General features: G+C 41.6%; 2 protein-coding genes across 3 annotated transcripts in view; one reads left to right on the forward strand and one right to left on the reverse strand.

Annotated features, from left to right (window-relative positions):
• Positions 1-966, forward strand: part of LOC122758719 (epithelial cell-transforming sequence 2 oncogene-like) — a 75141-nt gene extending 74175 nt beyond the window's left edge. For both annotated transcript variants that reach the window (XM_044013029.1, XM_044013012.1), the window contains one exon: positions 656-966. The gene's annotated coding sequence lies outside the window, so the exon portion shown is untranslated. The remainder of the gene's footprint in view (positions 1-655) is intronic.
• The window catches only part of filip1l (filamin A interacting protein 1-like), a 72307-nt gene extending 64744 nt beyond the window's left edge, over positions 1-7563 (reverse strand). The window contains exon 1 of the mRNA XM_044012993.1: positions 7302-7563. The gene's annotated coding sequence lies outside the window, so the exon portion shown is untranslated. The remainder of the gene's footprint in view (positions 1-7301) is intronic.
• Positions 7564-12759: the final 5196 nt, after the last annotated feature.

A 12759-nucleotide genomic window follows, 5' to 3' on the forward strand; every position in this document is an offset into this window, starting at 1 on the left:
TGTGTCTGTTTAGCCTGATTATACGCTGAGTGACTAGTGACTTGTAAAGCACTTGTTTTCAGTGTAACTGAATCATTAGAATCAGTTAATTAAAAAGATTTGTTCACAGAATCGTTTAGGCGGAAACTGCACGGCAGGGGTTTGTGATGTAGCTCGCAGGCTTTCACCTGTGCTATCGCAAAATACACCACACTCCTCTGTTAAATATTAAGATTTTAGACATTTCTGTGTTAAATGTTTGAGATTAACACACGTTTTCAGGATTTTTAAGGAATTTTTTTGTGTCGTTTGTGTCGGGCGTCTTGCTCGTGCCTCTTCCAGTGACGGCACTCTGACCAATCATTGGATGGCAGTCTGACAACGTCACGCATAGTATCTCGCTTGGAGGTACCAGGTATCTGAGAGTAACCGTGCCGTGCCGTGGCGAGTTGAGTCACGCCAGTGGCAAAGTTCAGTGCTTCAGTGGATCCTCATTGTATACAGTATTTAACATAAATTAAATATGAAAGGAGAAAAACTGATTCTCTGAGTCCAATACGTTCTCTTTTGTAAATTGTGAGCATGTAATGGATGAAAGTGAACTTCAAAGCCAGATGAAAAAGAAGCAAACATTGATTCGATTTGTTGTTGTTTTTTTGCCATTTTTCTTCCTTAGGATTTCAGCATGTTGCATTTCCACACATGCTCCGAGCTTCCAGCGATGATCCCCTGCTGAGAGCCTTTCACACGGCACCCAGCGGCGGCCATCCATCACTACTGCTCCATGGGTCACAGATGCAGCACAAGCATTACTCACTTTTACACTTCCACAGAGATGATAGCGGTAACGGCGTAAACCCTCAAATCCAGAAAGGTATGGATGTGAATTATTTATGCAGCTCAAGTCGAGCTGCCTGCGGGAGAAGCCTCCACTCAAGGAAGGTGTCGGCAATAAAATGCTACGTAAAGATAATGGAACAAGCGTCCACGGGGTTTATCAAGTGCTACATTAAAGTGTCACATCCTGAGCAAACAGGTTTGAGCTGATGAAATATGTTCCTACTCCTAGCTCCGTCTTCCTTTGCCGTTTTTATAGCCATCTGTCCCTGAGTCTCCTGTGTTTGTATGTCTTCGCTCGCTCACATGGGAACAGCTCCTGCAAAAGCAGCGTCCATCTGGTCCGTCAGCGTCCGCCCCGCTGAACAAACTGATCTCAGCTGACTTATTTTGACACCACTTGGCAGCCGAGGCCTGCAGGTCAGGCAGCGAGAGCGAGAGGGGGACTAATGTTGGACAACACCGGCGTTTCTCTCCGGGTATATATAGTGCTCTTTTCCCAGAGCTGCGAGCGGCTGGTATTCTGTGTGAGAAACAGGAGCCTCTCGATCATCACCAGTCGTGGTCCACGACTCCGCTGTTTTATGGCCAAACGCCATGTGTCCCTCAGTCCACGCTCGCCATGGACCCGCTGACCTCAGCCACACACTGCTTCCACGATAATCTACACGAACCACAAGTGTACTGTTCACTTTTTTCTCCAAACGCTGTCATGTACTGCAGACTGTGTGCTTAAATCATATGATTAGACCTTAAGAGGAGTGTTTCCCAAACTTTCTTTGTGGGGACTCACTTTTTAAAGACGGCAAACAAACGTGACCCAAATTTCCAAAACATAAAACTCCATTTTCTGCATGACATTTGAATGCTGTGTTATTTTCTTATGAATTGTAATTCACATTTTGATTGACAGCTTGTAGCACTGAATGTGAAGGCTGATGCAAAACACATAGAATATGTCCTTTATAACTTACAAAAACACATACTTGCTCTGTTAAGTTACAGCTACGTACAGATACTGTTCTAATTAGTAAGTCGTTTGGGCCATAAAATTGTGAAAATGCTATAAATTAAAATCATTTTGTTATTTGAAGGTAACATGTGTAACGTCTAATTGTGAAACTGCAGATTGCAACAAACAGGCAACTCCTCCCTTTCTCAAGACTGTCCCTCAGTGGCCCTCAGTGGCCCTTGCATACCAGAAAGGATGTTGTTTATCCATCTGCATAGTGAGCTTCCATTTCAAAATATGAAACCTACACAAATCTGGTTGTTTGTCCATTTGGGCTACCATGGTGGCCTAAAGTACATATAAAAGGCTTAATCTAAGGCTACTTAGACACAATTCTTATGTGTAGTTGATTCAGTTTCCACCAACAAACTTATCTTAATGCTACACACAAATATACAAAGTCTTGCGTTAGCTATAGCTCACACTTTTACCCCCCACTTACCTAAAATGATCACCTAATTAACCTCATACATACAGTAAATGTCAAAGTGCCTGCTCATCTAAACCTGATTAATGGGATTCAGTGGGTGGTAGAGATGTAATTTAGACTTACACTACATTTAGAATCTCATACAGGAAAAGCAGTGGATGATTTTCATTATTAAAGCCACACTATGCGACTTTTTTCAACCTTAAAATAGCAGCTTTAACGTCATCTCGATGGTCAGTGACTTGTAACAGAGAGAAATTTGAGGCTGTGGCGTGTGTGTGTTTTCAGTTTGAATGTATATCATTGGCAGTGTTTTAATGACAGAAGTTACATACAGGGGCTTTAATTCCCAGTCTGCACCTAAACCTAAGAAGTGTGTTGTTTAATGTTAGACATCAAATATCCGCTTTCATCGTGGCATGTTTGCTAAAGTGGCAGCACGTCCAGCTTAAGTTACATATCGTAATTGCTTGAGGAGCTTTTTTTAATAAAGCTATTTTGGGACCAAAAGCTCAACAGGAAGTGACTTCATATCCTTGAAATCTAAACATTTTGAGTAGATCCATCAGTCTTAAAATATACAAAATAACTAAAATACCCTGAAATGTATAACTCAGCAGCTGATCTCATCCACTTGAGGAGCGATGACTCAGGAGTTCCCTTTAGAGTCATTATCAGATCTTCACACGCTCACACATGACATTTCTCATGCTGAGTAGTGATAAAACTCACCGCACATAAACTAGTCATCTATGAATGGATGACGCGAAGGCAGATTGCTCTGCGTAGTCCATTCATACAGCTGTCTTGAATTAGCAACCTATCAGCCAATCAGAAAATAGTATTTCTTGTTGTCGAGTAAAGGTTTCCACTGCAAGCACTCGTTCCACGAAGTGTAAAGATTATGAATTTAACATTTGCCTGTTTTCTGTCTATTTAGGTTTAAAGATGTCAGGAAAGGCAAAAATAAAACTCTTTCATTGGATTAACATTTTCAAACACTAACCTTTTCTTAGTATAAGTGTCTTTCATGTCCCGCTCAAGGACACTTAGCAGGCAGGTATGAGGACCGTCCACTAGCCACCACATGTCGGCCACAGAGCATGACAGCTATGACCAATAAACCTCTCACCAAACGTTATGTGACAGAGTGAAGACGTGACGGGAATACGAGGACAATAAAGTGTGCGGAAGCCGGTCATAAACCCACGACGCGGCACATTTCGTCTCCTTTATGTTGAAACTTAAAAACCAAGCTGGATGAAACAAGGTTTAACTGCTCGTGTGCTTGTTTTCCAGGGCTAATTGAGGAGCTTTGACTCTTTCGCAGAAAATCAGAAAAGCACACACTACGATCTTAGCATGGAATACACCGTGAATGATGACTCAAACACCTTCGGTAAATCCCGGCTGTCTAATCCCACCAGCAGCTGGTGGAGTTCAAGGCGCAAAGAGTTTTGTCTTAATCCTCGTTTGGTTTAATGGTCTTTGCCCCACTACCCTCAAACTGTCAATCATGCCGAACAAGAAGGAGTTTACGAGGGGGTTTACTGGACGCACAATGCTCTGCAGCTAGAAAGCAGTCATTTTGCTACTCAGACTAATACAGAAACCTCGATAGAACATAATACTTGTTGCCAACTCATCCAATGAAGAATTTCATTGAACCCTGCTTTGAATCCACCCTGTTTGATCCAAACAATGCCTCTAATCTCCCACATCATCCAGTAAGATCTCAGACTCAGGATTAAAATCCATTTACAATGTTGAGCAGAATCTGTACCTTAGACTTAAAGAAGAAGAAGAAGAAGGAATCATTTAAAGGTGGACACCAATGAGCCGCATAGACGGTTAATAAGAAATGTTTTCCAGTTTGAATAGTTTAAAAATCCTAGGGGGTACGAGGAGTTAGCCACTAGGGGGCGACTCTGTTTGAATGGACGTTTATGGGAAAATGGGCTTCTACGTCTCACCTGATTTATATAACACCATTAAAACATTTTCCTGAGGAGTCAATGGTCTCCATTGGTAGTTTCTGCTCTTCTTCCACAGAACATAATGTCAATTTTGAAAACAGATGCTACCAAGATGACCAAGTTACTGCTGTAAGAACCAGTAGATTCACTGTATTGTACAATGACCATCTCAATTTGTGTACATTAGGCCACGTTTTTGGTATGGGTGAATAAAAATGGATGCTCATTTTTATGATGTAAAAGACACTAACACTAACAGTTCCATCCAGCTGACATAAATGACACCACAGTCACTCGAAAACTGCTGATCAATCTCTTTGGCCGTCGTCGCCTCATTGTTGGCTTAGAGCAGTTTACCAGCACCAGACGGCCGCGGGCTCACTGCCCCACTATTGTACGTGCTTAAACAGATTAACCTGTCACTTCTACTCACATGCCAAATCCCTTTTAAAGCTGCATCTGTAGCGTGCTGGGGTGTCCTTCTGTCAGCGCTAATATTTACTCAGAGTAGGGAGGTTTGTGAGACCGTTTCAACCACCTGTTGATGTTTACTGTCCAGGAATTCTGGTCAACCACTTGCCGCAATTCACCTTTCTGATTTCTACCCCCCAAAAAAACAGTTTAATCCCATGTTTAAATGGGTTTTTGACAATAAATTGTCATTCACTCAAAGCCATGTGAAAATTTTTTTGAACATTTTGTGGAAATTCTTTGTGGTGCTGAGGGACTACCAATGTTAATAAGCTTTAAGCTAGCTTTACATTTTATGTCATATCTGTACCTACATTGTTCCTTCAAAGTTAATAAAAAATAAAATAAATTACATTTACTGTTGATAGAAGAGCAAGACATAGGTGAACACATTCATTTATTTGTCATCAACTTTTGGCAGCAATGCAAACACTGACATTAATCCTTTGTCCATTAGCATAGTCCTTAGCCATGACTGCTTTGAGCTAACCTTTCTTTTTACGACTTGGGGGGGGGGTTCTATTTTGTTTCTTGTACCACAGTCACTCCTCAAATCTTGCACTTGATCCAGTTGATGAAATAAAAACTGTCCAGGGTTATAAAAGGTAAGGTTTTATGGCTGATGGCTTTGCTAACGGGTAAATATTAATCCATGTCAAAGAAGACATTATATGTCTTGATCCCCACTAATACTGATTGAGGACGAAGCCCATAAATATCTGTGTAAAAATCCTTATTTGCTGATTAAACACATTCCCACTGGTAAAAGAAACCTCATTAAACCTGGGTGTAATAAAAAGGAAAGTGCTATCAGTTGCATCTGTAGTCATAAATAAGACTATGGGCTTTATCTATTCATAATCAGAGAGTAACCGCAAAAAATAATTCACGCTGATGATCACTGAGAGCCCCGCTAATCCTTTTCTTGGTAACATCTCTCTTTGACTGCTGACCACCACATACCCACACATCATCAAAAGGATCACAGCCAGCGTGACATTCCAACTGCGCATGTGATGATATCTGTGTCATTTTTAAAAATTTTTTTTATTTCAGCCGTAGTGGGGAATTATTACGTCTGGGTCTGAGTTTCGTTGTCAAAGTCAGCTTTAGTGGAAAATGCTTTATAGGCCTGACATTTGACTGTTTGACTGTGACTCTCTCGCCCCTCTTAGGACGTTTCCAAACTGAGACATGAGTGCAGGACTGGTAACCTGATGCCTCCCCCCCTCCCTAACACGTCCTCCCTGCACTTATACTGTATGACACTGTGGCGGGTTCTCGTGGACACACTGCCCTTTTGGAAATTCCCTGGCCGCGACGCTACATGCACCACCAGGTAAAGCCAACGTCCGCTCGTGAATTATCGCCATGGCTTTGATGTGGTGGCCATTCAACACCTCCAGTGTCATATCATGTTTTGTCCTCATCAGCAACTTTAATTGACTTTCATTTTTATTAACTTTGAAGGAACAGTGTGCAGTTTTGACATAAAATGCACAATTAGCTTAAGGCTAATTCATGTCTGTAGTCCCTTGGCACATCAGAACAACAACAATAACGTTCAGGCCCGTGTCATACCCTCCATGTCCACTAGGGTCTGAGTGAATTTGACTCCATGAGTACCCTACTTGCCCACTGCACATGCTCGGGCCGCATTGTCCTGTTTGTTTGAATAAGCTGAAGCGCATTCTGACTGTCGCGGTGGTTGTTAGCTTTTATTTGTGGTCATGGCTAACAAGCGCTACAGACTCACTGTTAACCACCATCAGGTGTCTGCAATGATAATAATCAAGGTTGGGGATTCCATGTTCTAGTCCAAACCACTGCTCAAAGAATCTAAGGAAACACAACCAAGGCCGATTTTCTGGTGATAAATCGTTGCTAGCAGAATGGAATGTGAGATTCCATGTGAGATGTTTGACTGTCGTTTAAGTATGGAAGTACGGAACGCTGCGCATTATCGATGTCTACTGCTTGTCAAGACTTTTGTGCTTGTCGTATAGTTTTTAGGAGAGCAGCGGCTCGTCACATTGTCACGGTCGGAAGTGCGTTTTTCTACTTATTAGCAGCAGCTACGGAAAATGCTGAATTCCCAGATGCTGTGCTAACAAATAGCGTTGTTCAATTAATCTAATGGAAGTTACTGGGCGAGTGTGCGTACAAAATCACATCGCAGGGGAGTGGCTAAAGTAAACCGTTTGACATTGTGTGTAAAGCGTGCAATATACTGGACATTCCCTCAGAGTTAGTCCTTCACCTCTGCCCTCTACTCCCTGTGTCTGTCCTATTAGCATTAATGTTGCAGAAAAGCTGCCACACCAAGGATTATACTGTACTGTAGGTGCCACTCTTTGTGCATGAGACAAAAAAATATCGGTGTGTCTTTGCAGAGGTACAGACAAATCAAATGAAATCTAGAAAACTTTTTACAGTATGCCAAAAATACTGCATACAGTATATCACTATGCATTTACCAGGCTCTCTCAACAGGATGCAGCCTTTCACGTTGCCTCCAAATGAAAGGGGGAAAACTGGATACACACACACACACACACACACAGATACAGATACAGATACACACACACAGTCTTACCTCTTGCAGTAAAGCTGTAACCCACTGTGCTGCTGTGCCTCTGCAGTGCCACTGCCTTCAGGCTGCAGATGAAGCTTTCTCTTCAGTGTGATCTCCTCTCCTGTCCTCTCCTGTCCTCTCAGCGTCCCTCCTTTCTGTCCCCCTCCTCTGTCCTCCGTCCTCAGCCGGTCACTTGTACAATCCAGGTGATGAAGAGGAGCGTCTCTTCACTGACTGAAGGAGCTGCTGCTGCTGCTGCTGCTGCTGTTGTGTGTGTCTGTGTGTGTGTGAGATGGTGATGTCTGTGGCTGGGGATTGTGAATTGTGTGTGCGTGTTGGAGGGAACGAGAGAGGGGGGGAGAGAGAGAGAGAGAGAGAGAGCAGAGGGGACAGACAGGACCTGCCATGCAGCTATCAGCCCTGTTACAGTTAAATATAAACCACCCTCTCTCCTGACACCTTGAGCCGCGGCTGCCATCCCTCTCACACATGGACACACGGACACATGGACACACACACACACATATACTCTAATGGTACCATATGGCTGGTGACCAAAGACAGAGACCTGGAGAGTGTGTTTTGTGTCCCTGAGGAGAGACAGAGTGGTGGCAGGGGGATCCAGAATGTACTCTACATGTATTTCTTTTGCATTTTCAGTGAGAAAATTAAATTAGAAAACCTTCTATTCTCTCTATTTCCCTGCAGGACACTTGAGCACTAGTAGCCATGTCTCACATATAACATAGAGCATCTGGACAAAGATAAATCCTCACTTTCATCGTCTTCACCACATTATGTTTTTAATATTTATTTTACCCTCATTTGACTCATTTTACAAACATTTACTTAAATTTATTTTGTATGTTGACTATTTATAAGCATTTAGCTCATTTTCATGTTTTATGGGAGTATTTTCCATATTTGCATATTTTATGTCCAAGACTGACTGAAGAAAGTGTATTGCACTGCAGTGCAGACAAAATGAAAATAGTTAGGTATCTTATTTCTTTTAAAGTTGCTCTCATTAAACCCTTACTTTAAAAACCCATTCTTGACCCGGATGTTCTGGTTAATGATCTTCTTATGTCTAACTATCTGTTTGAGCATTTTCAGTCAGGATTAAGAAACGTCACTCTACTGAAATACGGCGGTGGGGGTTGTGATGTGGCTCATGATCAGCAGTGGCTGGCAGACTGTTGACGTCATATTTTTGTATCAGATCAGCTCACTTTGAACCAGGTACTATCACTCACGGAAAAGCAAAATAAACCAAGAAGGGTCGAGCGGAGTCGTGCTGGAACTGTATGGTGGAAAAGCGCCTTAAGAATAGAATGGATTTGGGGAAATCGGCATGATGTCACACCCTGAATGAGATGATAAAGATGATAGTGATAACAATCTTCTCTATCTTCTTCTCTTCTTTCAATTATTCTTTTCACCCCCATCTCCTTCACTCATCCCCTTCCCTTCTTCCCCCTCCTTTCTCTCCTCTCTCCTACCCCAACCGGGAGATAGTAGTCGTAGTAGTTATGATGTTTTGAAATCTTTAGCATTCCCCCTTTCTTTTCCACCTTGGAGGAGGTTGAGGTGATTTCATAAATAGTGACCTGAGTGGAAGTGACAGCCCCTGCACTGGTGTTAGTGTAAAAACTGGGTTAGTCCTCTGTGCTGCTGCAGTCTGAGGCTGGAGGGTCACAGGAGGCTGAGTCAGACCCACAGCACAGACGTCACAGTCTCTGAACGAGCAATGAAACTGAATTAGGACTGTTGATGTTGGTGTGTGTGTGAGACCAGCTGTCATTTGGCTCCTCTCCTTTGATGCGCGGCCATAAATTTCTCAGCCGCCTCCCTCTTCTTGCACCTTTATTTACCCAGGTGTATGCAGACATGTGTGGCTATAATACTGGAGGCCAACTTCATGTTATCTGCAAAGGAATGATAGTGATGGGACATTATGGGATATTTTCACTCATCAATTAATTAATAAGTTAATGGTGGTGAATCTCTATTATCATGATAATCGTGAATGGAAAATAGTGTAAAAATGCCTTTAAAATTCCTTTAAGTTAACATCTTCAAATGTCTTATATAGTTTAGCACAATATTTTTATTGCCCCATGTGTAAGAATTTGAACTACGGAGGCAATCGCATACCAATCGAAAGGATGTAGTTCTTACTTATTTGCATTGTGAGATTCTGCTTGTTTGTCTGTCCGGGCTGCCGTAGAAACACGGCAGCACAAATTCAGAATGTGGCATGATTACATGTAATAATCTCCTCAGTTAGGGGCCGGGATGTTGGAGCCACAATAAGCATTTAGAATTTCTTCACCTTTGTTCTGAGTTGAATTATTATGCTTATAATTATGAAACAATTTTGAAAGTTACATTTGGATTTAAGGGAATTTAAGTTTCTGAAGCTGGTTAATGTGATTAAATGATTCACACAGGTGTTTGGTGATTGTGGCTCAATCCTGCTGGCAGTGTACAAATAGAGCTCTTATTTATTGGCTGGAGAATGGAGAGCAAGAGTGTCTTGTTCAATAAATTGGAATTAAGTAAATTAATACAACAAGTATGAGTCGGATACCCCACCTCGGTCCAAAAACCCTCCTAAATGTTACACACTGGACCTTTAAATCCTTATTTTTCAGAAGCTTAAAAATAGAAAATCGTAGCTAATATTTTGTTGTTGATTGACGCAGCGACCTGCAATTTTCAGCCATTTTGTGATGCACAGTATCAACCATGTAAGCGATGACTTCAGTAGAAGAGAGAGATAAAAAAAAGGGAGAGAGAAAGAGTGTGAATATGGGAGGTGTGCCATATGTGGTTGAGAGTTGAGTTTCTGCAAATGTGGTTATATGAGGTATTGATACATTTCCTGAAAGCCGCACACTCTCTGAGATGAAAAAAAAGAACAGTTGAGTGTGGTTTACAGCCAAATAAGGCATCAAAGCTATTATTAAAATATCACAGATTTACAATATGGGCCTTTTATTAGGTGGTTAAAATCACTTTTATCTTCTGTCAAAGCATATATCTTACACAACCACAGCTTAAATCACCTTTACTCTTCATTTATGGTGTGGGCTCATTCCTGTTTGGATTCCCTGCCCACGTTTAGCACAGGACTGTCCACTAATGAGTGTCGCTACATGCATGTTGTGCATTTTAAAGCAACACAAGTAATGAAACTGCTCAGGTAACAGTCAAAAATACACCCCGTGCTCCTCAAAAGCACACGGATGAATGACTTGAGGGCACATTGGTGGGAACTTGAGAGGAAATGCATGTTGATGTTAGTTTACAGTGTAAATCCCCAGCTGGTCTGAGGCATGCAGTCATTTTACCCCGGTCACTAATGGCAAACATCAGAAATGTAACCCTCCTGACCAGGTTCTAAGAGCGGTTTCCAACTAACCGTCTCTCATCGGTTAGTGAGTCCGTGTGATGTAAACATGTAGACTTCACATGTCTATGCATAAATGAGAGGAAAATAAGAGATAATATCACTAATCTCAGCGTGTGTGAGATTACTCGTCATTTTTATGCTTCCATACACACATTGGCCATTTTATTAGGTACATGGGACACCTAGTAAAGTGCTGTGTGTTGGTCGTAGTCTTCCGGTCTGCTGGTGAAGCCAATCAGACAAATATATTGATGAGTAGCCACCAGAGGGCGACTCTTCTGGTTGTAAATAATAACACAGATTGTGAGAAAATGAGCTTTTCATTTAATAATCTTAACTGCTATAGTTTCATGTCTACTTCAACAGAACATTTTGAAAATGATGTTGCCATTTAGAAAGAAAAAAGGAGGGAAACATCTTCAAAATGGTGTCTTGACCATGTCTGCATGCCCAAATGCTCAATGTTTTTGTGTAAACAAGTAGTGGTGTACCTTATAAAGTGGCTGCTGTGTGTTGCCAGAAGGTTTTCAAAATGGAAAAACAATTTATTTTTACATTTTTTTGCCAGAAATATTTGTAATTTTATAATTATTATATTACCGTGTTTGAAAGTGGTCTGATTTGCCTATATTTTTGCACTGAAAGTTGTTCACAGCAGTTGAATCTTCACATCAAACTTGTAAATTAGATCTTTTCTTCTGTTTCTTGGGGTGAAAAGTAAAAAAACAAAACCCTGCATCTTCCTCAAAGTGATATTTCTAACCCATTAGTGTCTCATTAGCATGTGTCTGTGTGTGTGTGTCCAGTCCTCACTCTGTCTTTTGTCCACATCCACCAGGGAGTTGTTTTAACAGTCCCTTTACGACCTGTCTGCTACTCGGCCTGTTCAATATGCTACATGTCAGAGCAGCTGTAAATGGCCTTTCAGGACACTGGACGCTGTGGTCACCGCACGTCTGAGTGCAGGCATTGAATGATGGTGTGACTGTGAGTGGGAGCTCAGTCGAGTCCATTTATCCCCTGAAAAACCTGTATTAATATCACGTAGACTCGTTTCTGAAGCTATCAGGACGTCACTGTTGAGGTTTCAGGACAGTTTCCTCCCGCTGCAATAACTGACAGACGTCAGGCCGACATCCTTACAGCCCAGAGGAATTGTCGGCATGGAGATGATGAGAAAAGTCGTTTTGCATTTGATTTTTATTGAGGAGTGATTTGTCGGTCGCAACGCAAAACCATCTAAATATTTTCCACTGGGCTTTGCCAAGACGGTGTCATAAAGCACCAATTTATCTGACACACTCCCTGACCCTCCTCCTCTTCGTCTTCAGGGGCGGACAGTTTAAAAACAGAGGTATTTACGACTCAGCACTCACCTCTAGAGTTCCTGGAGCGTCACACTGGCAGTGTGACACCGCCGGTTTAAAGATAGACGGGGTTTTGCTGTATTTTGTATCAGGATCCATCTGTCTGTCTGTCTGTGCACTGACGAACAGAACAGTGAATCTGGTTTATGTTCAGAGAAGTGTTGACTCATATTAAAGGTGAAAGGTAAAGTATTCAAATCCATCATTTAGATTAAAATAACAGTAACTTGATTTTTGCATGAAAACACTCAACTGCAATGTAAAAGCCTTCGTTCAGAACTGAGCATCAACATTTTTAATCAGCAAAATTAGATTATTTTTTTATGAAAAATCAAGTAGTGGTTGTAGAATCAAGAAGAAAGCATCATTAAGAAAAAACTATTGTGAAATATAAAAGAACACAACATGGAAAGGATCTGTGTGTAGAGATTTAGCAACATTTATAGTTGTTGTGTACAGTGTGTCCTCTGTAGGCTGTTATAAAGAACATGGTGGTTCCACAGTGGCGGCCTCTGATATGCTAAACGTAAGCTAGCTAGCACCATGAGGCTAGCTTGTCATGGTGCTAGCTACCTGGAATATAACGCTGTTTCTTCTGCCTCCTGCTGGATGTTTTCCTTAAACCACATATCTGCATCTAGATCTACAGTAGATACAAATTAATGTGTCATGTTTTTTTAATTGTATCAATATA

This window comes from Solea senegalensis, linkage group LG2 (genome assembly GCF_019176455.1).
Source record: "Solea senegalensis isolate Sse05_10M linkage group LG2, IFAPA_SoseM_1, whole genome shotgun sequence".
NCBI lineage: Eukaryota > Metazoa > Chordata > Actinopteri > Pleuronectiformes > Soleidae > Solea > Solea senegalensis.